This window comes from Medicago sativa, chromosome 4 (assembly GCF_051527215.1).
Source record: "Medicago sativa cultivar Bolivia chromosome 4, Bolivia_mono, whole genome shotgun sequence".
NCBI classification, from domain to species: domain Eukaryota; kingdom Viridiplantae; phylum Streptophyta; class Magnoliopsida; order Fabales; family Fabaceae; genus Medicago; species Medicago sativa.
In genome coordinates, this window is record NC_140752.1 from 39950471 (window position 1) to 39976781 (window position 26311).

General features: G+C 36.5%; 1 non-coding gene and 1 pseudogene across 1 annotated transcript; one reads left to right on the top strand and one right to left on the bottom strand.

Moving 5' to 3' along the window:
• The first annotated feature begins 1909 nt into the window (after positions 1 to 1909).
• LOC146929356 (uncharacterized) lies at positions 1910 to 19587 on the top strand (annotated as a pseudogene).
• Positions 19588 to 25951: 6364 nt separating this feature from the next.
• On the bottom strand, positions 25952 to 26058 carry LOC146929357 (small nucleolar RNA R71). The gene has a single exon (XR_015009095.1). It is a non-coding gene; the product is annotated as a small nucleolar RNA R71 (small nucleolar RNA).
• Positions 26059 to 26311: the final 253 nt, after the last annotated feature.

Genomic DNA, 26311 nt, shown 5'->3' on the forward strand with positions numbered 1-26311 from the left:
GTAAAAGTTTGGTGAGTTGCTGAATTTTGATGATTTGATGTTGTAATCTCAAACCTTGTGTATGATTGAGTGTTCTATAGTGTATATGACCTGTAAACACGTTTTGGGTTGCGTTTTGAGGTTTGGGGAGGTCAAAATGGGGATTTTTGGGTGAAAATGGGTTGGAACCCGTAACTGTGTTTTGAACTTCTGGTGTAGGACGCTTAAGCGACCCACCAGCGTGCCAATAGCGAGCCATAAGCGTGCTAAGTCCAGAAGCTACTGGAAGTTGGATGCTTAAGCGTGCAGAGGACGCTTAAGCGTGCAGTTCTCAGTTCAGCCATTTTTATTTCTTCGCTTCGTGCACTTGGGGACCAATCCGGGCTTTCTAAAATGTTCTTTTGACTTGTTAAACCTCTGTTTATGCACTTAATCCTACTGGAACATGGTTTGAATCGAATTGGACTTGATTTTGTGAATTTTCACTTAACTTTGGAAAAACGGTCCAAACGTTGATTTTTCCGAAAACTTGTCTTCCTCCGAAAATTGAAGTGGGATTAAGGTTGTATAATGTTTATATGATTTTTAAAAATGGTTGTGATTGGTTTCATCAAGTTTTAACTTGTTTTGCTTTGAAAATTTCATACTTTTATAAAGGTGGCAAAGTGAGACGAACTTTGAGTTTTTCATGAATTTGTCGTGTTTGGCCGGTGAAACGCCAAGGTATCCTCTACTGCACCCACATGTGGCCTAGAGGTATACTTAGTTGAGGCATTGAGACTTGTTTACTTGGTTTTGGCTTAAATGCTCAATTATTTCTAATGTTGTGATTTTGAGAGTCGAACTTTGTTGAAATGTTTCTAAGAGCCGATTGCTTTATGAATCCCTTGTGGATGGTTGATATAATGTATGTGGAGATGTTTGATGGTGTATATATGTGACAACTATATGTTGATTGAATTATGGATGTTGTTGGTGATAGTATATATATGATGGTGAATTGTTGTCGATTGCATATATACTAAATGTTGGTGATGGTGAGGTGATTTGTTTGTGTGAACATATGCATTGTAGTCGAGTCATATGTTCATGCATTCATGACTGATGGTGGCGGATTTTATATCCAATTGAGGTGATTATGATGTTTTTGTTGCATCGAAGGTGACGACCTTGAGGTGATTTGGTACCACATGCATGTATGTGTCGAGTTTAGGCATATCACATTGCATGAGTCTTGATTGTTGTATTGAATGGTGAAAGTCGTTGATGAGTGTACTTATTGAATACATTCTTGCAAATGATTGAAGTTGTTATATGAATGTGGATGTGGAGGTTAGACGTTCATAATGATTAATTCAAAATTGAACTGTTTTATCTATATCAAGTTATTTATATTGATTATGATTGATGTAATACTAACCTCCAGTGGTTTTGACCGCCTACCTGTCTGTATGGATGGGTAGACGCTGTGCAGGAGTAGTCCGCTCGCGGTGAGTGCTTGGATAGCTGGAGTTAGCCTCCGCTATCAGCTTGGAGTAATAGTTTAGGGCTCTGATTAGGTCGAGTCAGTGTTTTTTAGTTGTGTTGGACTTATTTATTATTTAAGATGTACTATCTGTTGAGATATGGAGAATTTTATGTTGATGATGTATTTGACCATGGTATATGTATTGATTTGAGATGGAGATGTATGATTATATGTCCGCTACGACTGTTGAGATTTATATCTATGCATGCAAGTTGTTGTTTAGTTTGAGACGTAGCGTCTATTTCTTGAATATTTATTATATTCGCGTGTTTTATCGCTTTAATAGAAATAGGGTGTTACACGGTCCGTCCGACGAAGTAGTTAAGTCGCGCAGTGTCGTGTGACAGTTGAGATACTGCCATTGTGTTGTTCTGATTGTTGTTTGTTGTGTAGAGAACTAAGATGGCTGGAAGAAATGATGCTGATATTGCTGCTGCGTTGCAAGCTGTAGCTCAAGCTGTGGGGAAACATCATAATGCTGGTGCTGGCGCTAATGACGGAGTTAGGATGTTGGAAACTTTTCTGAGGAATCATCCACCTACTTCAAAGGAAGGTATGACCCTGATGAAACTCAGACGTGGCTCAAAGAAGTTGAAAGAATTTTCCGGGTCATGCAATGCAATGAGGTTCAGAAGGTGCGTTTTGGTACGCACATGTTAGCAGAGGAAGCTGATGATTGGTGGGTGAGTGATCAACCAATCCTAGAGAACGGAGGTGAAGTTGTTACATGGGTTGTGTTTAGGTGGGAATTCCTGAATAGGTATTTTCCGGAAGATGTTCTCGGGAAGAAAGAGATTGATTTCCTTGAGTTGAAGCAGGGTGACATGTCGGTGACTGAGTATGCTGCTAAGTTTGTGGAATTGGCTAAGTTTTATCCACACTACACTGCTGAAGGAAAATCGAATAGAAGAAAGGAGTAGAAGCAGCGGAATAATTTCGATTTTCTTTCCTTGGATCATTACGAAATTCAAACATGAATCAGTGATTCGATTGTTACCTCGAAGTTTGGAATCTGAACGTTGGAAACTGGAAACTGGAATCTCGATCACAGCCAAGCAAGCAACAAGCAGCAAAGCCTCTAGCAAGTCCACACGAACACTGCTCCTCCAAAACTCGGTGCTAGCCAATGAATCGGAAGTTCAGAGAAGAAGGGTTGCTCCAAAACTTGTAACCAAAAACTTCAACACTAGAGTTCTATTTATAGAACTTCTAGTGTGCTCTGCAAGTCAGAAGTCACTATTGGACTTCAGTAAGCCCAACAACGAGTTTAGTAATTTTGCTAACTAATTAGTGTTATTTACTAAACGCACCCCTTATATAAGTCATACTTATATATTTCTCTTTTGACTGTTCTTTGTGTGTGACCCTATAGGTTCTAGTCACGTTGGCAATGATATTAAATCTAATATTTAATATTATAAACAATGAGCGGTAGCAACACATCATTGCTACCCAAGTGACAATAATGTTAAGTGATCTGACGAAACCTTTCCATGATAATACTCATGTGTACAATTACTCCTTTGTCTCGATATCTTTATTGATCCCAAGGCATAGATATTGTCACCCTTGTATATATCAATATTTATATTTCTTGATTCCGAAATATACTGAATAACGAACAAGTCCAATATCTTATATTGACTTAGTTCGGCATGGCCATGCAGTTTTACAGTCATATTTCATCAAGAGGCCTAAAGATATATTTCCTGTTTATGACGAGGGACAAATCCCATCTAGGACACTCATGTCCCTCAGCATGCTTCATCAAGCACCCATCAACCAACGTTATGGTTATCCTTTTACAGACAACGTTAGAATGGCAACAAAGCACTTGAGTCCACGTCTAGGGATCATAGTGGTTTCAGTTCTAAGAGTGATATACATTATTATCAATGTGAGAATATCTTATGACAATTGCATAACTTACTATGTAGTATTCTCACGGTGGGTCAATCCAGTATAAATATTACTCCTAATATTTATACCTATGTATAGACTTAATATCTCATATCTATGACCCATGAGATGCAGTCATCAGTCTACGTACATAATAGTCTCGACGCTTTATTATTATCCTTTATTCATATTAAAGCTTTGACTACGTATACATTTAAGAATAGCGTTCTTTATTATAATGTAATCTCATGATTAAGTCACACTTAATATATTATTACACGAACTATCTATTCTAAGGACTTTATTATCATTACACAAATATAATAAAGAGTGCCATATATTATTCAATAATAAAAGTCATGATACATAAAATAATGTTTAACGTAAATTATTGGCCTCTAGGGCTTACACCAACAATCTCCCACTAGCACTAGAGCCAATCAGGCATAAACCTAATACCCATAGATCTAGTATGACCATCATGCTTCTGCTGGGCAAGAGCTTTAGTAAGTGGATCAGCAACATTCTCTAATGTTGGTACTTTGCATATTTTAACATCTCCTCTTACGATAATCTCTCGAATAAGATGATAGCGCCTTTGTATGTGTTTGGATTTTTGGTGAGATCTAGGTTCTTTGGCTTGTGCGATTGCTCCATTGTTATCACATAGTAATGCAATGGGATCCACAATACTTGGAACTATTCCAAGATCAGAAATGAATTTCTTAATCCAAACAGCTTCCTTTGCGGCATTAGATCCAGCAAACACAAACAACGAAGGGGTGAGTTCCGAGAACATGTAATAGTATAAAAAAAATGAGAAGAACACGTAAGCAATTAAGTCAAAGTCGTTTCACATCACAAACATAATATTCAGAACCTTGAAGAATATACTATATCATCTCAATCTATATTAGTAGGAAATATCATTACAACTTAAGAACCAAAAAAAAACTTCACAAACACAATGTCACAATTCAATTCCAACTAGTCACAACACATGTAGTCTCCAATAACCATCTTCATAAGAACATCAACAAATAATCACCTTCATCGTCTCACACAATTACATTAATAGACATCACATGGTAATTCGTTAAAACATCACAACTTAACAACTTGACTCGACAACACGACTCAACTTGACAATGCACTCTTCACAACTTAACAACTTAAATCATCGTGAAACTTATTGATATTCAAATGCATGTGATACCATTCAACAACATATATGAGCGTAATTAGGCTCTTCAAAAAGTGAGCATAAAGCTGCCGGGCTTAAAGCCCCCAACGTATTTGAGCATAAAGTTGCCGGGCCTAAAGCCCCCATCTTTAATGAGTATGCAATGGACTCAATCTTCCTACAACTTAGACAACAACGTGAACAACTTATACAATTCCATAATCATGGACAACTTCTTAATTCTTGCAACTTAGACCGACTCATGCAACTTCAAACTTTTAAATGATCAACATCATTAAACAGCACATATTAATTCATAGCATATCAACATCATAATATAACAGTATCAAATGATAATCAATCAACATTTAAGAATATCAAAAAGTCATTTAGCAAAATACATATCATTCACACATGACCATTTAGAAGCACATCATTGAATATCACATCTTTAAATCACACATAATCATATTCCAATAGTTATCATATACATGTGGTATACCGATAATTACATTCAAATACATAACATCACATCTATATCAATCATTAAATAAGTCATCAATCTAAATAGTTGCAGCAAATCAAGCATAAGCACCCACAAATTTATCCATGACTTCAAATACCACATATTCACATGATTTAAATCAAGCAACACCTTAATAATGTTTCTAATTCTTCTTTTAATCTCCCACATCTAAATTTGCACATTAATTAATTATTCTCTCAAAGGGCTACAACCGTCGCGGTGAGCCCTGAATGAACTTTGGGAAATACTGCTTTCCCGTTCATCCCAATTAATTTACACTCATGATCTTGAACTCTTCTCTCTCACCCCATACCTTGGTTGAAGATTCCCCAAATGAACTTAAGCAGCTTATTTCATGTGTCTCGCCTTCATCGATAGTAGTATTTAGTGATCCTTTTCTAAAGAAGTAGATGGCTTCTTCATGCTCTTATCGCACGATGGCTTTTCTATAGTGCAGTACAGCGGTGCTCTCTTTGTTCACCCTAGTTCGTATGTTTTCCTGCTACTAGGTCATGAGTAGGATGCATATATACATCTCCTGATGCCTATGCAATTGGGCTTTTGACCTAATGGGTTAGTGGTTTGAATATATCAATTATAATTACTAATTATCATGCTATTTTTATTATTTCAACTTCCGTGTCCAATATATATACATTAGGTGTGGATTTAATTTTTGACCTAACTATCTTAAACTATATAATATATGAATCACTAACTCACGTTAATTTTTATCACAACACAACTAAAAAGTATGAAGATCCACACACGAAACACAAAATTTCATAAGACACACATCCATAGAAAATAAAAGTTAGAATTTAATATTATTCTTAATTATCACCTCTTAAATTCAACCATATGATTATAAATACTTCTAAGGTACTTTTCTTACTCAATCTATCAACTCACATCTTCATGATTAAAGGGAGGACTTCAAAAAAATATCAATAGATTAGGTCTATAAAAAAAAATAAAAAAAATAAGATAAACAATTTCATCCTGATAGATAATGCACATAGGCTAAGCACAACCTTCACCAAGATACAAACAAACTCATAAGTATCCCCCACCTAAATTAGAGCTCCTACTCGAACATACAACACAAGTCAACAATAGAAAAGGAAACCACACCAATACAACTTAACACCAGCACAAAATCATGAACATAAAAACATCTATGAACCACTACACAAACGCAGCTCCAATCTAAACAATGCCAATCATGATAAAAATTACAACTATCTACCTACCCATTTTTGGTTGACTAATAAGCATCCTTTCTAAACCACAACATAACCATTCCTAAACCTATCTATCTTATTCGGATTGGTGACAAGTCTGAGGCTTTATATTGTTCTATTGTAGTTTTTTTTTCTTCCTTAAACTAACTAACAAACTAGTCATTCACAAAGTCTTCAAAGTTCTTAGAGTATTCCATTCAAATTCAACAGGTAGTTTATTCAAGTTAGGTAAGACAACACAAACCCAATCTAAGACTCTATCTTAAGCTAAAATATCATCACTGTACCTAAGATCACCATTCAAGACAATAAATAAATCAACTTGTAGTATCTCACATCATTTTCTTTTTAAATTCAACTCCCATATTTTCCTAGCAGTATTTTTTTTTAACCAATTGTCGACTTAATACACACACACACCGAAGGTAGACAGTATTACACCAACAAGTTCACAAATCCAAAAAAAATAAAAATAACAATTAAAATAGTACTAGGCACATGGAGAAACATATACTTGTATGGACTTTTTGGACACATACCCACCTCAACACCGTATTTGTATAAATCAAATTAAAAATTGGTTAATCAATGTTTAGGTAGAATCAAAACAAGGAGTAAAATGTAACCAAAAAAAAATAGGGAGTAAAAAGTAGCTCATACAAAACACTCAGTGGCACACATTGTTGCACAAGAATTTCACGACTTCTCTACATAATAAAAACAACGCACCTTGGTCATGTACCACAATTACAGTAAGAAAATAATGACACAATTAAAAAAAAACACATATAAACACGGTGAAGACATGACTGACACATAACCCACACGATCTGATTGGACAGACCTGCTCTGATACCACTAGGTGACACCCTAAATCCCAAGAATAATTATTGCTATTATTTAATTAAAAATAGAGTTTGATTCGCAGCGGAAAGTGTCAAATAAAAACTTCTCTAATGATATAGGAATTCTTCCACAAAATTTAGGATATCACATTGACTCATAACAAACATAATTCATATTTCACTTCATTAAAAATTATAGTAATAATAACATCAAATCTTTTTCTTTTGAAAATGTTTCATTTTACATCATAGACAATGGTTTTCTTGCACAAAATTAAATAAGTAAGCATATCCCTTTTCCCGTGTCACTATCAGAGCGGTGCTTTTCCCCAAAATAACCGACGACACAAGACAAGTCCTCACAAAAGGCATGAACTTGACTCCAAGACTCATAACCTATATAACTACGGTTTCGCAACCGCAGGGCCAAGCCAGCAAACACAAACAACGAAGGGGTGAGTTCCGAGAACATGTAATAGTATAAAAAAATGAGAAGAACACGCAAGCAATTAAGTCAAAGTCGTTTCACATCACAAACATAATATTCAGAACCTTGGAGAATATACTATATCATCTCAATCTATATTAGTAGAAATATCATTACAACTTAAGAACCAAAAAAAAACTTCACAAACACAATGTCACAATTCAATTCCAACTAGTCACAACACATGTAGTCTCCAATAACCATCTTCATAAGAACATCAACAAATAATCACCTTCATCGTCTCACACAATTACATTAATAGACATCACAAGGTAATTCGTTAAAACATCACAACTTGACTCGACAACACGACACAACTTGACAATGCACTCTTCACAACTTAACAACTTAAATCATCGTGAAACTTCTTGATATGCAAATGCATGTGGTACCATTCAACAACATATATGAGCGTAATTAGGCTCTTCAACAAGTGAGCATAAAGCTGCCGGGCTTAAAGCCCCCAACGTATTTGAGCATAAAGCTGTCGGGCCTAAAACTTAGACAACAACGTGAACATCTTATACAATTCCATAATCATGGACAACTTCTTAATTCTTGCAACTTAGACCGACTCATGCAACTTCAAACTTTTAAATGATCAACAACATTAAACAGCACATATTAATTCATAGCATATCAACATCATAATATAACAGTATCAAATGATAATCAATCAACATTTAAGAATATCAAAAAGTCATTTAGCAAAATACATATCATTCACACATGACCATTTAGAAGCACATCATTGAATATCACATCTTTAAATCACACATAATCATATTCCAATAGTTATCATATACATGTGGTATACCGATAATTACATTCAAATACATAACATCACATCTATATCAATCATTAAATAAGTCATCAATCTAAATAGTTGCAGCAAATCAAGCATAAGCACCCACAAATTTATCCATGACTTCAAATACCACATATTCACATGATTTAAATCAAGCAACACCTTAGTAATGTTTCTAATTCTTCTTTTAATCTCCCACATCAAAATTTGCACAATAATTAATTATTCTCTCAAAGGGCTACAACCGTCGCGGTGAGCCCCGAATGAACTTTGGGAAATACGGCTTTCCCGTTCATCCCAATTAATTTACACTCATGATCTCGAACTCTTCTCTCTCACCCCATACCTTGGTTGAAGATTCCCCAAATGAACTTAAGCAGCTTATTTCATGTGTCTCGCCTTCATCGATAGTAGTATTTAGTGATCCTTTTCTAAAGAAGTAGATGGCTTCTTCATGCTCTTATCGCACGATGGCTTTTCTATAGTGCAGTACAGCGGTGCTCTCTTTGTTCACCCTAGTTCGTATGTTTTCCTACTACTAGGTCATGAGTAGGATGCATATATACATCTCCTGATGCCTATGCAATTGGGCTTTTGACCTAATGGGTTAGTGGTTTGAATATATCAATTATAATTACTAATTATCATGCTATTTTTATTATTTCAACTTCCGTGTCCAATATATATACATTAGGTGTATTTCTTTTCTCTTGACATTATTATTATTTCTAATAAAATAAATATATCTAATATCAACAATCCAAAAAAATATCTATAATAGCCACTTTAGAAAACTATCAATCACCGTCAAATATAACTACTATAATATTCAATCTCTATTCTACTATTATATAATGTTACGAAATTTGGGGTGTTACAAGTGTAACCAATTACAGAGAACTCTTCTTGACCTCCATAGATCAAGAAAGTATCCTTAGTTATTATCAAGTACTTAAGGATATTCTTGACAGCAATCCAATGATCATTGCCATGATTAGACTGGTATCTGCTCGTAGCACTTAAAGCATACGAGACATCTGGTCGAGTACATAACATATCATACATGATAGACCCAATTGCTGAAGCATATGGAATATCACGCATTCGATCCCTTTCTTCGTTAGTCGAAGGGGATTGAGTCTTTGATAGATTTATACCTGACGACATAGGGATGAATCCTTTCTTGGAATCATGCATATTGAAACGTCTCAGGACTTTGTCTATATATGTACCCTGACTTAAGCCAAGCAATCTCTGTGATCTATCTCTATAGATCCTGATTCCTAATATATAGGAGGCTTCACCTAAGTCTTTCATAGAAAAGCATTTCCCTAACCAAGTTTTGATTCCTTGTAATGTAGGGATGTCATTTCCGATTAACCATATGTCATCCACATATAAAACCAAAAATGAGACTATGCTCCCACTAACCTTCTTGTAAACACAAGGCTCATCTTCACTTTTAATGAATCCAAATTGTTGTACAGTTTCATCAAAACGAAGATTCCAACTTCTGGAAGATTGCTTCAATCCGTAGATTGATCGCTGTAATTTGCATACTTTCTTGGGTGCTTTAGGATCGCCAAATCCTTCAGGTTGTGTCATGTACACATCCTCAAGAAGATTTCCATTAACGAAAGCAGTCTTGACATCCATTTGCCAGATTTCATAATCATGGTATGCAGCGATAGCAAGTAAGATCCGAATGGATTTAATCATTGCAACTGGTGAAAAGGTTTCATCATAGTCTACACCATGAATTTGTTTGAAGCCTTTAGCAACCAATCGCGCTTTATAGGTATTAACCTTTCCGTCCATGTCGATTTTCTTTTTGAAAACCCACTTGCATCTTATAGGATTAATTCCTTCAGGTGCTTCGATCAAGTTCCAAACTTGATTTGTGTACATGGAATCCATTTCAGATTTCATGGCTTCAAGCCACTTCTCAAATTCAGGACCAGTAATGGCCTCTGTGAAAGTCACAGGCTCATCTTGGTCCACGAGCAATACATCACCCTCTTTTGATATGAGATACCCATATCTCTCGGGTTCTTGACGTATCCTGCTAGACCTACGTGGTTCTTGTGTTACTGGAATAGGAATTTCTGTCACAACAGTTTGTGTATCCTGTTCCTGTTCCTCCATCAGTATATCTTCACTTTGTGGGTCTTGAACTTCTTCAAGATCTACTTTGCTCCCACTGATTCTTTTGGAGACAAAATCCTTTTCAAGAAAGACTCCATTTCTGGCAACAACAATTGTTCCCTCAGAAGGTTTGTAAAAGTAGTATCCTCTAGTTTCTTTAGGATATCCCACAAAGAAACATTTATCAGATCTTTGTTCAAGCTTAGTAGACATAAGTCGTTTTATATAAGCTCCACAACCCCAAATCTTTAAATGTCCCACATTGGGTTTTCGACCATTCCATATCTCATATGGTGTCTTTTCTACCGCTTTGGATGGAACTCGGTTAAGTGCATAAGCTGCAGTTAATAAGGCGTATCCCCATAAGGAGTTTGGAAGTTCAGCATGACTCATCATTGATCGGACCATGTCTAACAAGGTTCGATTTCTCCTTTCGGAAACACCATTCCATTGTGGAGTTCCAGGAGGTGTGAGTTGGGACAAGATCCCGCATTCTTTTAGATGATTTTCAAACTCTAAGCTCAAATACTCTCCACCTCGATCAGATCGAAGCATTTTGATTTTCTTTCCTAGTTGGTTTTCTACTTCATTTTGAAATTTCTTGAATAAAGTAAATGATTCAGATTTATGTTTCATTAGATACACATATCCAAATCTACTAAAGTCATCAGTGAATGTGATGAAGTAGCGAAAACCTCCTCTAGCAGTTATGTTTAGGGGTCCACACACATCAGTATGTATGAGACCTAAAAGATCGCTAGCCCTTTCACCTTGACCGGTAAATGGAGCCTTTGTCATTTTCCCTAACAAACAAGATCGATATGTTTCATATGATTCAAAATCAAAAGAGTCCAAAATTCCATCTTTATGGAGTTTGGAAATGCGATTCTCATTTATATGGCCTAAACGACAATGCCAAAGGTAAGTTGGATTTAACTCATTTGGTTTCATCCTCTTAGCATTAATGTTATAGATAGGCATATCAAGATCTAGGATATAAAGTCCATTAATCAAAATTGCATTAGCATAAAGAATATTATCCAAATAAACGGAACAACATTTGTCCTTTATTGTAAAATAAAAACCAGCCTTGTCCAAACAAGAAATTGAAATAATATTCCTGCTAATGGCAGGTACATAATAGTAGTTTTCTAAATTAATTAAAAGACCACTAGGTAAGGTCAATACATAAGTTCCAACAGCTAAAGCAGCAACCTTTGCTCCATTGCCAACTCTAAGATCGACCTCGCCTTTTGCCATTGCTCTACTCGTTCTCAGGCCCTGCACATCAGTACAAATATGAGAACCACATCCAGTATCTAATACCCAAGATGTAGAAGTAGACATGTTAATTTCTATAACAAAAATACATGCAGAAGTAGTAGGAACATTTCTATTCTTCTTGTCTTCCAGATACTTTGGGCAGATACGCTTCCAATGCCCCTGCTTGTGCAGTAGAAGCACTTGCCCTCCTTAGCCACGCCTCCAGTAGGCTTCAAAGCTTTGGTTGATGGCTTGGCAACAACTTTGCCTTTGCCATTTCCCTTAGACTTATTAGGCTTCTTATGGTGCTTTTTAGACTTGCCATTATTAACCATTAAAACGGCAGCAGCCTTTCCTTTTCCCTTCATATTTTTCTCAGCAGTTCTCAACATAGCTGCAAGTTGTGGAAGTGTTTTGTCCATGTCATTCATGAAAAAATTCTGGACAAAACTGCCGAAGCTTTCAGGAAACGATTGCAAGATAAGATCAACAACAAGTTCCAGCTCAAGGACAAATCCCAATCGAGCCAGGTTCTCAGAGTACCCAATCATTTTGAGCACATGAGGTCCTACGGGACTTCCTTCGGACAGCTTGGTAGAGAAAAGGGCCTTAGAGACATCAAACCTTTCATGCCTAGCCTGCTCTTCATAAAGAGTCCTTAGATGTCCGATCATATCGAACGCAGCCATCCCTTCATGCTGTTTTTGCAGCTCGGGAGTCATGGTGGCTAGCATGATGCAAGAGACTTCTACGGAATCATTGAGATGCTTGGTATGAGCATTTCTTTGAGCCGCAGGAGCTCCAACAGGTGGTGCCTCAGGAACGGGTCCATCAAGCACATACAACTTTTTCTCGTGGGTGAGGACAATCCTCATGTTAAGGTACCGGTCAATAAAATTTGTTTCAGTCAATTTTTCCTTTTCAATGAGTGATCGCAAAATGTTGTTTGAAGCGTTATTGCCCATCTACAATTTTAAAATATACAAAATAAGTATCATGAAAATAACATATTTAACTTGGCCTTTAATTAAATACGCTCCCACTATTTTACTCAAATCAAATGACCTTCAAACATTTGACTCGGAAAATCCCGTTGGAAGATTTTCTAGTGGATTGAAATCCTTATTTCACCTTGCTTTAAGTCAACGGGGGCTGTACTTAAAACTCAGCTATTTAGGTAGGAACATTTCCAATTGTATCCTATACAACTTTCAAATCAATTAGGTGAATAACTCTTTTTCAAATCTATCATATAGATGTTACCCAATTATAGCTTCTAAATTTATTCTAATCAAATTAAAATTAATTTAGTTAAGTTAGACCCAAAATAATAACACTTGGGTAAATTGGATTACCGCACCGCAACTTACTAGTATAAAATATGCGCTTCACGGAGGCAAAACCCACATATTCGATATTAGTCTTGAAGGGTGTTAAACTTTTGGAAAGTATTAAACTTAATATTTTGATTTGAAGGATTTTTTATTAAGTTTGATCTCACCTCACCACGGCTTATATATCACATATATTCGCACTCCAATCATAACATGCATAACAATTATACAATAATAAAGTGACATGATTATGGCCATCCTAACGCTATGACTCTCTCAAGCCAATGAGAGAATCTAAACTAATCCTAGAAACGACCTTGCTTCTCCAAGCTTGACTTCCAGGACTATCCAAACGTCTTGAGCCCTATCACCTCCTTGTATTCTATTTACATTACATATGAAATAAACTCGTTTTACATACGAGTGAGTGGATGAGAAGAGAATGTACAATAGAGATATAAGAGAGAGGCTCGACACGCAGGCCGTATTTCAATATCCAAAAGAAATAAAATAAAAGGACTAAGGCCATAATCATTCACATGACAATAATAACAAACACACTTTTATTATTATTAATTATACCTTATAATTAAATAAATTAAATTAAAATTCGACATATGATCACCCTACGCAGATTAGCCGGGGGTTCCGCTGCCCGGTCACTTTGAATTACCGGCGTATTTTGCATCAACACTTGACGCGTTTCTGATTACCCTAATCCCGCATAACAATCTGATCTTATTAAACAAGTACTCTGATTGTTTATTCATATATCATGATCGAGTCTAGGATGCTTCACCAGAGTACATAGAATCGGTTACGAAGCTCCATACATCAGATCAATTAATATAAACAAATATCATCTGACTTATTTAAACTATGATCAAGTCCAGTATATCACATACACTGTTGTTATACAGAATTTACCAATCATGCTTCTGTCGATATGTATAATCGAAAGGTTTGATGTTTCACCAGGAACGGTTTCTGAAACATCAAAGCAAATCGAAAAGCCATGCACATAGACGTGATTGATATTATTATTAACTGTGTTTTATGATCGATCAATTATGTTCCTGTCGATATGTATAATCGAAACGTCGATGTTTCACCAGAAACGGTTTCTGAAACATCAAATCAAATCGAAAAGCCATGCACAGAAAACATAATATAATACAATGCCAATTTTAATTCTCTTTATTATTTAATTTCGTTCAATATGTTTAATCAAATTAAAACATAAAGCGGTAACAAAGCAATCCGATTCAAGGTTTCGTAATTGGCTCTGATACCACTGAAGGAAAATCGAATAGAAGAAAGGAGTAGAAGCAGCAGAATAATTTCGATTTTCTTTCCTTGGATCATTACGAAATTCAAACATGAATCAGTGATTCGATTGTTACCTCGAAGTTTGGAATCTGAACGTTGGAAACTGGAAACTGGAATCTCGATCACAGCCAAGCAAGCAACAAGCAGCAAAGCCTCTAGCAAGTCCACACGAACAGTGCTCCTCCAAAACTCGGTGCTAGCCAATGAATCGGAAGTTCAGAGAAGAAGGGTTGCTCCAAAACTTGTAACCAAAAACTTCAGCACTAGAGTTCTATTTATAGAACTTCTAGTGTGCTCTGCATGTCAGAAGTCACTATTGGGCTTCAGTAAGCCCAACAACGAGTTTAGTAATTTTGCTAACTAATTTGCGTTATTTACTAAACGCACCCCGTATATAAGTCATACTTATATATTTCTCTTTTGACTGTTCTTTGTGTGTGACCCTATAGGTTCTAGTCACGTTGGCAATAATATTAAATCTAATATTTAATATTATAAACAATGAGCGGTATCTAGCAACACATCATTGCTACCTAAGTGACAAGAATGTCAAGTGATCTGACGAAACCTTTCCATGATAATACTCATGTGTACAATTACTCCTTTGTCTCGATATCTTTATTGATCCCAAGGCATAGATATTGTCACCCTTGTATAGATCAATATTTATATTTCTTGATTCCAAAATATACTGAATAACGAGCAAGTCCAATATCTTATATTGACTTAGTTCGGCATGGCCATGCAGTTTTACAGTCATATTTCATCAAGAGGCCTAAAGATATATCTCCCGTTTATGAGGAGGGACAAATCCCATCTAGGACACTCATGTCCCTCAGCATGCTTCATCGAGCACCCATCAACCAACGTTATGGTTATCCTTTTACAGACAACGTTAGAATGGCAACAAAGCACTTGAGTCCACATCTAGGGATCATAGTGGTTTCAGGTCTAAGAGCGATATACATTATTATCATTGTGAGAATATCTTATGACAATTGCATAACTTACTATGTATTATTCTCACGGTGGGTCAATCTAGTATAAATATTACTCCTAATATTTATACCTATGTATAGACTTAATATCTCATATCTATGACCCATGAGATGCAGTCATCAGTCTACGTACCTAATAGTCTCGACGCTTTATTATTATCCTTTATTCATATTAAAGCTTTGACTACGGATACATTTAAGAATAGCGTTCATTATTATAATGTAATCTCATGATTAAGTCACACTTAATATATTATTACACGAACTATATATTCTAAGGACTTTATTATCATTACACAAATATAATAAAGAGTGCCATATATTATTCAATAATAAAAGTCATGATACATAAAATAATGTTTAACGTAAATTATTGGCCTCTAGGGCTTACACCAACAATCTCCCACTAGCACTAGAGCCAATCAGGCATAAACCTAATACCTATATATCTACTATGACCATCATGCTTCTGCTGGGCAAGAGCTTTAGTAAGTGGATCAGCAACATTCTCTAATGTTGGTACTTTGGATATTTTAACATCTCCTCTTTCGATAATCTCTCGAATAAGATGATAGCGCCTTTGTATGTGTTTGGATTTTTGGTGAGATCTAGGTTCTTTGACTTGTGCGATTGCTCCATTGTTATCACATAGTAATGCAATGGGATCCACAATACTTGGAACTATTCCAAGATCAGAAATGAATTTCTTAATCCAAACAGCTTCCTTTGTGGCATTAGATGCAGCAATATACTCGGCTTCTGTTGTAGAATCAGCGACTGTTTCTTGCTTTGAACTCTTCCAGCTCACAGCACCGACATTTAAGCAAAACACATATCCAGATTGCGATCTAAAGTCATCGTGATCTGTCTGAAAACTAGCATCAGTGTTGTGACACCCTAAATCCCAAGAATAATTATTGCTATTATTTAATTAAAAATAGAGTTTGATTCGCAGCGGAAAGTGTCAAATAAAAACTTCTCTAATGATATAGGAATTCTTCCACAAAATTTAGGATATCACATTGAATCATAACAAACATAATTCATATTTCACTTCATTAAAAATTATAGTAATAATAACATCAAATCTTTTTCTTTTGAAAATGTTTCATTTTACATCATAGACAATGGTTTTCTTGCACAAAATTAAATAAGTAAGCATATCCCTTTTCCCGTGTCACTATCAGAGCGGTGCTTTTCCCCAAAATAACCGACGACACAAGACAAGTCCTCACGAAAGGCATGCACTTGACTCCAAGAATCATAACCTATATAACTACGGTTTCGCAACCGCAGGGCCAAGCCAGCAAACACAAACAACGAAGGGGTGAGTTCCGAGAGCATGTAATAGTATAAAAAAAATGAGAAGAACACGTAAGCAATTAAGTCAAAGTTGTTTCACATCACAAACATAATATTCAGAACCTTGAAGAATATACTATATCATCTCAATCTATATTAGTAGGAAATATTATTACAACTTAAGAACCAAAAAAAAACTTCACAAACACAATGTCACAATTCAATTCCAACTAGTCACAACACATGTAGTCTCCAATAACCATCTTCATAAGAACATCAACAAATAATCACCTTCATCGTCTCACACAATTACATTAATAGACATCACAAGGTAATTCGTTAAAACATCACAACTTGACTCGACAACACGACTCAACTTGACAATGCACTCTTAACAACTTAACAACTTAAATCATCGTGAAACTTCTTGATATGCAAATGCATGTGGTACCATTCAACAACATATATGAGCATAATTAGGCTCTTCAACAAGTGAGCATAAAGCTGCCGGGCTTAAAGTCCCCAACGTATTTGAGCATAAAACTGCCGGGCCTAAAGCCCCCATCTTTAATGAGTATGCAATGGACTCAATCTTCCTACAACTTAGACAACAACGTGAACATCTTATACAATTCCATAATCATGGACAACTTCTTAATTCTTGCAACTTGAACCGACTCATGCAACTTCAAACTTTTAAATGATCAACAACATTAAACAGCACATATTAATTCATAGCATATCAACATCATAATATAACAGTATCAAATGATAATCAATCAACATTTAAGAATATCAAAAAGACATTTAGCAAAATACATATCATTCACACATGACCATTTAGAAGCACATCATTGAATATCACATCTTTAAATTACACATAATCATATTCCAATAGTTATCATATACATGTGGTATACCAATAATTACATTCAAATACATAACATCACATCTATATCAATCATTAAATAAGTCATCAATCTAAATAGTTGTAGCAAATCAAGCATAAGCACCCACAAATTTATCCATGACTTCAAATACCACATATTCACATGATTTAAATCAAGCAACACCTTAATAATGTTTCTAATTCTTCTTTTAGTCTCCCACATCCAAATTTGCACATTAATTAATTATTCTCTCAAAGGGCTACAACCGTCGCGGTGAGCCCCGAATGAACTTTGGGAAATACGGCTTTCCCGTTCACCCCAATTAATTTACACTCATGATATCGAACTCTTCTCTCTCACCCCATACCTTGGTTGAAGATTCCCCAAATGAACTTAAGCAGCTTATTTCATGTGTCTCGCCTTCATCGATAGTAGTATTTATCATTGTGAGAATATCTTATGACAATTGCATAACTTACTATGTAGTATTCTCATGGTGGGTCAATCCAGTATAAATATTACTCCTAATATTTATACCTATGTATAGACTTAATATCTCATATCTATGACCCATGAGATGCAGTCATCAGTCTACGTACAGAATAGTCTCGACGCTTTATTATTAGCCTTTATTCATATTAAAGCTTTGACTACGGATACATTTAAGAATAGCATTCTTTATTATAATGTAATCTCATGATTAAGTCACACTTAATATATTATTACACGAACTATTTATTCTAAGGACTTTATTATCATTACACAAATATAATAAAGAGTGCCATATATTATTCAATAATAAAAGTCATGATACATAAAATAATGTTTAGCGTAAATTATTGGCCTCTAGGGCTTACACCAACAGCCGAGACTACTGAATTCTCCAAGTGTTTTAAGTTTGAGAATGGCTTGCGTGCTGAGATCAAGCGGGCCATTGGATATCAGAAGATCCGTCAATTTTCTGAATTGGTGAGCAGTTATAGGATCTATGAGGAAGATACCAAATCTCATTACAAGGTTATGAGTGATCGAAGAGGTAAGAGTCAGCAGAGTCGTCCAAAGCCTTACAGTGCTCCTGCTGATAAAGGTAAGCAAAGGGTGAATGATGAGAGGAAGCCTGGAAATAAGGATACTCCTGCTGAGGTTGTTTGCTATAAGTGTGGTGAGAAGGGCCACAAGAGTAATGCTTGTTCTGGTGATGTAAAACGGTGTTTCTGCTGTGGGAAGAAAGGGCATACTATTACCGAGTGTAAGCATGATGATGTGGTGTGCTTCAACTACAATGAAGAAGGTCACATTGGTTCGCAGTGCAAGAAACCTAAGAAGGCTTAGGCTAGTGGGAAAGTGTTTGCTTTATCTGGTACGCAAACAGTAAATGAGGATCGGCTGATCAGAGGTTCATGTTCCGTTAATAATACTCCTTTAATTGCTATTATTGATACTGGTGCTACGCATTGTTTTATTGCTGCTGATCGTGCTTCTAAGTTGGGTCTTGTTATGTCATGTATGAATGGGGAAATGGTTGTCGAAACTCCAGCTAAGGGTTCGGTGACTACTTCTCTAGTGTGTCTGAAGTGTCCATTGTCAATGTTTCGTCGAGACTTTGAAGTTGATTTAGTCTGTTTGCCTTTGAGTGGAATGGATGTAATCCTTGGTATGAACTGGTTGGAGTATAACCATGTTTATATTAATTGTTTTAGTAAGACGGTGCATTTTTCTTCTGCTGAAGAAGACTGTGGAGCTGAGCTCTTGACTACTAAGCAGCTGAAACAGTTAACGCATGATGGAATTCTGATGTTTTCCTTGATAGTGTTCCTGTCTATTTGAGAATCAAGCAGTGATTGATAAGTTTCAAGTGGTGTGTGAATTTCCAGAAGTTTTTCCTGATGAAATTCCTAACGTGCCGCCGAAGAGGGAAGTTGAATTTTTGATTGATCTTGTTTTGGGTACGAAGCATGTGTCTATGGCACCTTACCGTATGTCGGCTTCTGAGTTGGCTGAGTTGAAGAAACAGTTAGAGGATTTGCTTGATAAGAAGTTTATAAGACCAAGTGTTTCACCTTGGGGGGCGCCAGTGTTGCTGGTCAAGAAGAAAGATGGTAGCATGAGGTTGTGTATCGATTATCGGCAGATGAATAAAGTGATGATAAAGAATAGGTATCCACTTCCAAGAATCGATGATTTGATGGATCAGTTAGTGGGTGCACGTGTGTTTAGCAAGATTGATTTGAGATCGGGCTATCATCAGATTAAAGTGAAGGATGAGGATATGCAGAAGACGGCCTTTAGGACACGTTACGGACATTACGAATATTCAGTGATGCCTTTCGGTGTTACTAACGCGCCGGGAGTGTTTATGGAATATATGAATCGTATTTTTCATGCTTATTTGGATCGATTTGTTGTTGTGTTTATAGATGATATTCTGATATACTCCAAGTCCGAGGAGGAACATGCCGAGCATTTGAGAATTGTTTTGCAAGTGTTGAAAGAGAAGAAGTTATATGCCAAGTTATCAAAGTGTGAATTCTGGTTGAACGAGGTGTGTTTTCTTGGCCATATTATTTCTGGTAGTGGTATTGTTGTAGACCCGTCTAAAGTTGATGCAGTATCACGATGGGAGAATCCTTTTTGGGTTTGGCAGGTTATTACCGTAGGTTTATTGAAGGATTTTCAAAGTTAGCACTTTCGTTAACTCAGTTGACCTGTAAAGGTAGAACTTTTGTGTGGGATGTTCAGTGTGAGAACAACTTTAATAAATTGAAGTAGCGGTTGACGACGGCTCCGGTTTTGATTTTACCAAGGTCCGATGAACCTTTTGTTGTGTATTGCGATGCGTCCAAGTTGGGTTTAGATGGCGTGCTTATGCAGAATAACAAGGTAGTGGCTTATGCATCGAGGCAGTTGAGGATTCATGAACGAAATTATCCTACTCATGATCTTGAGTTAGCTGCAGTGGTCTTTGTGCTTAAGATTTGGAGACAATATTTATAAGGATTTAGATTTGAAGTGTTTAGTGATCATAAAAGTCTGAAGTATTTGTTTGATCAGAAGGAATTGAATATGAGGCAGCGGAGGTGGCTCGAATTGTTGAAAGATTATGATTTTGGGTTGAATTATCATCCCGATAAAGCTAATGTGGTTGCAGATGCTTTAAGTAGGAAAACTTTACATATGTCTGCTATGATGGTTAAAGAGTTGGAGCTGCTCAAACAGTTTAGAGACCTGAGTTTAGTTTGTGAATTGTCACCTCCGAGTGTGAAGTTGGGAATGTTGAAGATTAATAGTGAATTTTTAAATAGTATTAAAGAAGCGCAGAAAGTGGATGTAAGGTTTGTAGATTTAATGGTTGGTAGAGATCAGACTGAAGATAGTGACTTTAAGGTTGATGATCAGGGAGTGTTGCGATTTCGAGGCAGAATTTGTATTCCTGACAATGATGAGATGAAGAAAATGATTCTTGAAGAAAGTCACAGAAGTAGCTTGAGTATTCATCTGGGAGCTACAAATATGTATCATGATTTGATGAAATTGTTTTGGTGGTCTGGGTTGAAACGTGATGTGGCACAGTTTGTGTATTCATGTCTAATTTGTCAGAAGTCAAAAGTTGAACATCAGAAACCTGCTGGGTTGTTGACACTGTTAGATGTGCCAGAATGGAAATGGGATAGTATATCCATGGATTTTGTGACGAGTTTGCCGAATACTCCAAGAAGGCATGACGCTATTTGGGAAATTGTGGATAGATTGACGAAGTCGGCTCATTTCATTCCGATTAACATCAGTTTTCCTGTATCTCAGTTGGCGGAGATTTACATTCGCGAGATTGTGAAGCTACATGGTGTTCCGTCGAGCATTGTGTCAGATAGAGATCCAAGGTTTACTTCTACATTTTGGAAGAGTTTGCAAGAGGCTTTGGGTTCTAAGTTGATGTTGAGTTCAGCGTATCACCCGCAGACAGATGGTCAGTCGGAAAGAACAATTCAGTCGTTGGAGGACTTGTTGAGAATTTGTGTACTTGAGCAAGGTGGAACTTGGGATAGTCATCTACTGTTGATAGAGTTCACGTACAATAACAGTTATCATTCTAGTATTGGAATGGCACCATTCGAAGCTTTGTATGGTGGGAGGTGCAGAACTCCGTTGTGTTGTTAGGGGAAAGTATTGTTTTGGGACCAGATATCGTTCAACAAACTACTGAGAAGGTTAAGTTGATCCAAGAAAGATGAAAGCGTCGCAGAGTCGACAAAAGAGTTATCATGATAAGCGTAGGAAGGACCTTGAGTTTCTGGAAGGAGACCATGTATTTTTGAGAGTCACTCCTGTGACTGGTGTGGGACGTGCATTGAAGTCAAAGAAACTGACTCTGAGGAAGTATGTTTTGGATCCATCTCATGTGATTCCAAGGGATGATGTGCAAGTTAGAGATAACCTTACGATTGAGACCTTACCAGTAAGAATTGAAGGTCGTGAAGTGAAGAAGTTGAGAGGCAAGGAGATACCTCTTTTGAAGGTCGTTTGGGGTGGAGCGACTGGTGAAAGTTTAACGTGGGATTTAGAAAGTAAGATGCTGGAGTCTTATCCAGAGTTGTTTGCAGGAGGTACATTTTCGAGGACGAAAATTCTATAAGTTCGGGAGAGTTGTAACACCCATTGTATTATTTATTTATTTATTTAAGAGTCTTTTATAATTTAATTGATTTATTTGATGAGTGATATTTTTGTTGTGTATTGATATTTATTAGTAGCCCCTATTTTATTATTTAGTGGAGGAATATAATTATTTAGAATTATGAGGCATTGGGGGGGGGGGGGGGCAGATTTGGAAATAAGGGAAAATAAGTAGGATAAGGATTTATAAAAAGGGAAGAGTGAGAGTTAGAAAAAAATTAGAATACGTGAAAACCGTTTTTGGGAGAAAAGGGAGAAACCAAGAGAAGAGAAGAGTCAGAGAAGAGAATGTCTGTAGAACGTTGCAATCAACCAATCTAAGGTAAGGGTGGGATTAACCTTCTTTAATTCTAAGTGGTATAATTCTGAAATTGGGTTTAACATGTTTGGTTGTGAATTTATGATTTGGGATTTAGGTTTGAAAATTGTAATAGGTTATTAATAGAATAGAAAACCCAATAAATTTGCATAAAGTTGATGTTCCGATCATAGGTTATTCATAGTGTAATGTTCCAGTCAGTTTCTGAGATTTGGGGGAAGAGAATTGGGGTTTTTAATGAGAAACTGTCATATTCCCATAACCTGAACTGACACAACTCGCCTCGCGAGCAACCCTTTCATTGCTCGCCACAACAAGATTTGCTCGCCATAGCCAGTAACCCAGTGAGAAATCATGATTTTTGCAAACGTTGTTTTGGGTCATGTCTTATATGGTTTTCAGTGCCTTAATAGGTATAGAAATGATTAGACAAGTTTTTGGATCAAATTTGGGCATAGGGAAATTAAAAATGGGATTTTTGGGTGAAAAATGTCAAGAACCAGAGAGCTATCAGACTCTAGCTCGCCTCGCGAGTACCTTGCTTGCCACGGCGAGTAGTTCAAAAGTTGAACTCGCCATAGCGAGTAGATTGGCTTGCCTCGCGAGTTGTTCAGTGGCAGTCTGCCCTGTTTCACGTTCATGCGTCTGTTTCATATGTTTCTGTTTTAAATTGGTCCTTGGTATAAACATGAAAGTTGTTGATAATTGTGATACCTTTCCAGTAGCCATGGTTTGACATGAAAATCTGTTGTGGATAATTTATTATGTTCTATAAAGATGCATGATAAATTTGTAGTTTAAATACAATGTTATACGATGTTGTTTATGATGGATGAATTATGATATTATGATGTGAAGTCGTTGTTGTTGTCGTTGCCGCTGTTGTCGTCAATGTCGTTAAAGTTGTAAGTTTTTGTCGATGTCGTTAAAGTTGTTGGTTGTTGTTGCATTTGTTACTGAGTCCATGCATATTCATATATAAAGTTGGGGGCTTGATGCCCTGTTGAATAGATAGTCATTCATATATAAAGTTGGGGGTTTGATGCCCTGTTGAATGGATAGTCATTCATATATAAAGTTGGGGCTTGACGCCCTGTTGAATGGATAGTCATTCATATATAAAGTTGGGGGCTTGATGCCCTATTGAATGCATAGTCATTCATATATAAGTTGGGGGCTTGATGCCCTGTTGAATGCTTAATCATTCATACCACGTTGAGAGTCTATGCTCTATAAGTTGGGGGCTTGATGCCCTGATTGGTACCACATGCATGATACGTTGTCAAGTTGATGTAGTTGTTGTTGTATTGTCGTTGATGTTGAGTTGTCGATGTTGTTGTCGTGTTGTCAAGTTGTCAATATAATTAATGAGTTGATTGATGAGTCATAATTTACTCTATTTTAATGCATTATTTAGTTTAGTTTTATTAAGATTTGATTTTATATTATTGCAAATTTATTTCCTTTTTGAATCTTTTACTTTAAATTGCATTTTATTTTATTTCATTAATGAATATATGGTGGAAGGTGTCTTGGAGCAAAAGAAAGAGGACTGGAGCAAATACAGTGCAGAAATACGAAGATACGAAGACAAAAATATGTCTCCACAAAGTCAGAAGCTTGGCACGGCCCGTGCCAACATGTGGCACGGCCGTGCCACCCTCCAGGATGCTCTTTTGCTGCTTTTCTTCAAGCCCAAGTTACTCTGATGTAGTTTTACTAATTAGCCCTTATAGTTGCTTAGATTTTAAGTCAATTGTAAAGCTATAAATAGAGTAGCACTCCATCATAAACATTCACCTTTTCTAAGAATATTTCAGCAACAATTATTTTAATAAAGTTCTTTTATTTCTTTACTTTCTTTCTCGCAATTTATTTTATTGTCTTCTCTCTTTTTCCCCCATGTCTACGATGAACATGAGTGAGTAGACTTCTTTGTCTTGGGATTATTGGATAAGTCTAATGACGTAATCCTAATCGAACCAATGCTTTAACCCTAATTTCATGTAACTTTAATTTCTAATCTAAATTCACCACTTTAACATGAATTAACCATTATCAAACTGTAGAAGCGAAAGTGGAGGGTTTGATAATTGTTAATCCATCATCTCAAACATCAATTCATAATGCGAAAGCGGAGCTTTGATGTTGGAACAAGTGAATTTAGACAAGAATTGCAAAGGCAGTGAAATAGTCTTTCCAATTCTTGAGACACAAGTAGTTTCAATCCTTATAAGCATCTTCTAGTAATCAAGTCAGCGAAATAGGCTTGGTTACTAGGGGTAAACTCTCACCGGACTTTCATCGGAAAGGTGAGGGGCTAAAGGGAAACCGGTCTTTAGAAATTAAGGTGTAAACCATGAAATTAGAAGTTAAAGCCTTGTCTAGTGAAGGGTTTGTTATTATGACGAACCAATGATCCCAAGGCTATTTTTATTAATTGTTATTTACTTTCAACAACTGAACCCCCTCTTTTAAATCTCTTTTCTCCTCTAATCACTTTCTAAAAGTTAATTAGATTGACCAACTCCCTAGCGGAACGATACTCTTTTACTACTATTACTTCAATAGACCGTGCACTTGCGGTTTGGCCTATCAAGTTTTTGGCGCCGTTGCCGGGGAGTTAACTAATTTAATTAACTTTTTCTTTTTGATTAGAATTCTTTTTCTTTTCCTTTTCCTTTTCTTCTTTTATTTTTCTTTTATTTTCCTTCTGTTATTGTTAACTTCTTGGGTTCTCAACCTTTTATGCGAAGAACTAGAAATCGAGTGGTATTCATACCCGAGATCGAAAGGTTTTTACATAGAAGGAGAAGAGAGGCACAAAATAATACCACCATGGCTAATCGCACTCTCAAAGAGTATGCAACGCCGTCTACGGCTGAGCCACAAGCTATTATTGTGTACCCAACGGTTGAGGATGAAAATTTTGAAATTAAGCCTGCCCTACTTAACTTGGTGTAGCAAAACCAATTTTCGGGATCCCCCACCGAGGATCCCAATCTTCACATTGTTGTTTTCTTACGAATTAGTGGAACCATGAAGGAGAACCAAGAGGCCGTAAGACTTCATCTCTTTCCCTTTTCCTTAAGGGATAAAGCTAGCGCTTGGTTCCATTCCCTCGAAGTCGTTTCCACTACTTCATGGGATCAAATGAGGCAAGCATTCCTTGCCCGGTTCTTCCCCCCATCCAAAACTGCTAAACTAAGGGACCAAATTACTCGGTTCAATCAAAAAGATGGGGAGTCTCTCTATGATGCGTGGGAGCGTTTCAAAGAAATTCTTAGACTTTGTCCCCACCATGGTCTAGAGAGTTGGCTCATAGTCCACACCTTTTATAATGGCTTGTCTTATACCACGAAGATGTCTGTTGATGCAGCTGCAGGTGGAGCTCTAATGAACAAGAACTACACGGAGGCATACGCCTTGATTGAAGATATGGCTCAAAATCATTACAAGTGGACCGATGAGAGAGCCATCACTAGTTCTTCATCCTCCAAAAAGGGGGCAGGTATGTACGAAGTCTCTAACTATGATCACCTTGCTGCTAAAATTGATGCA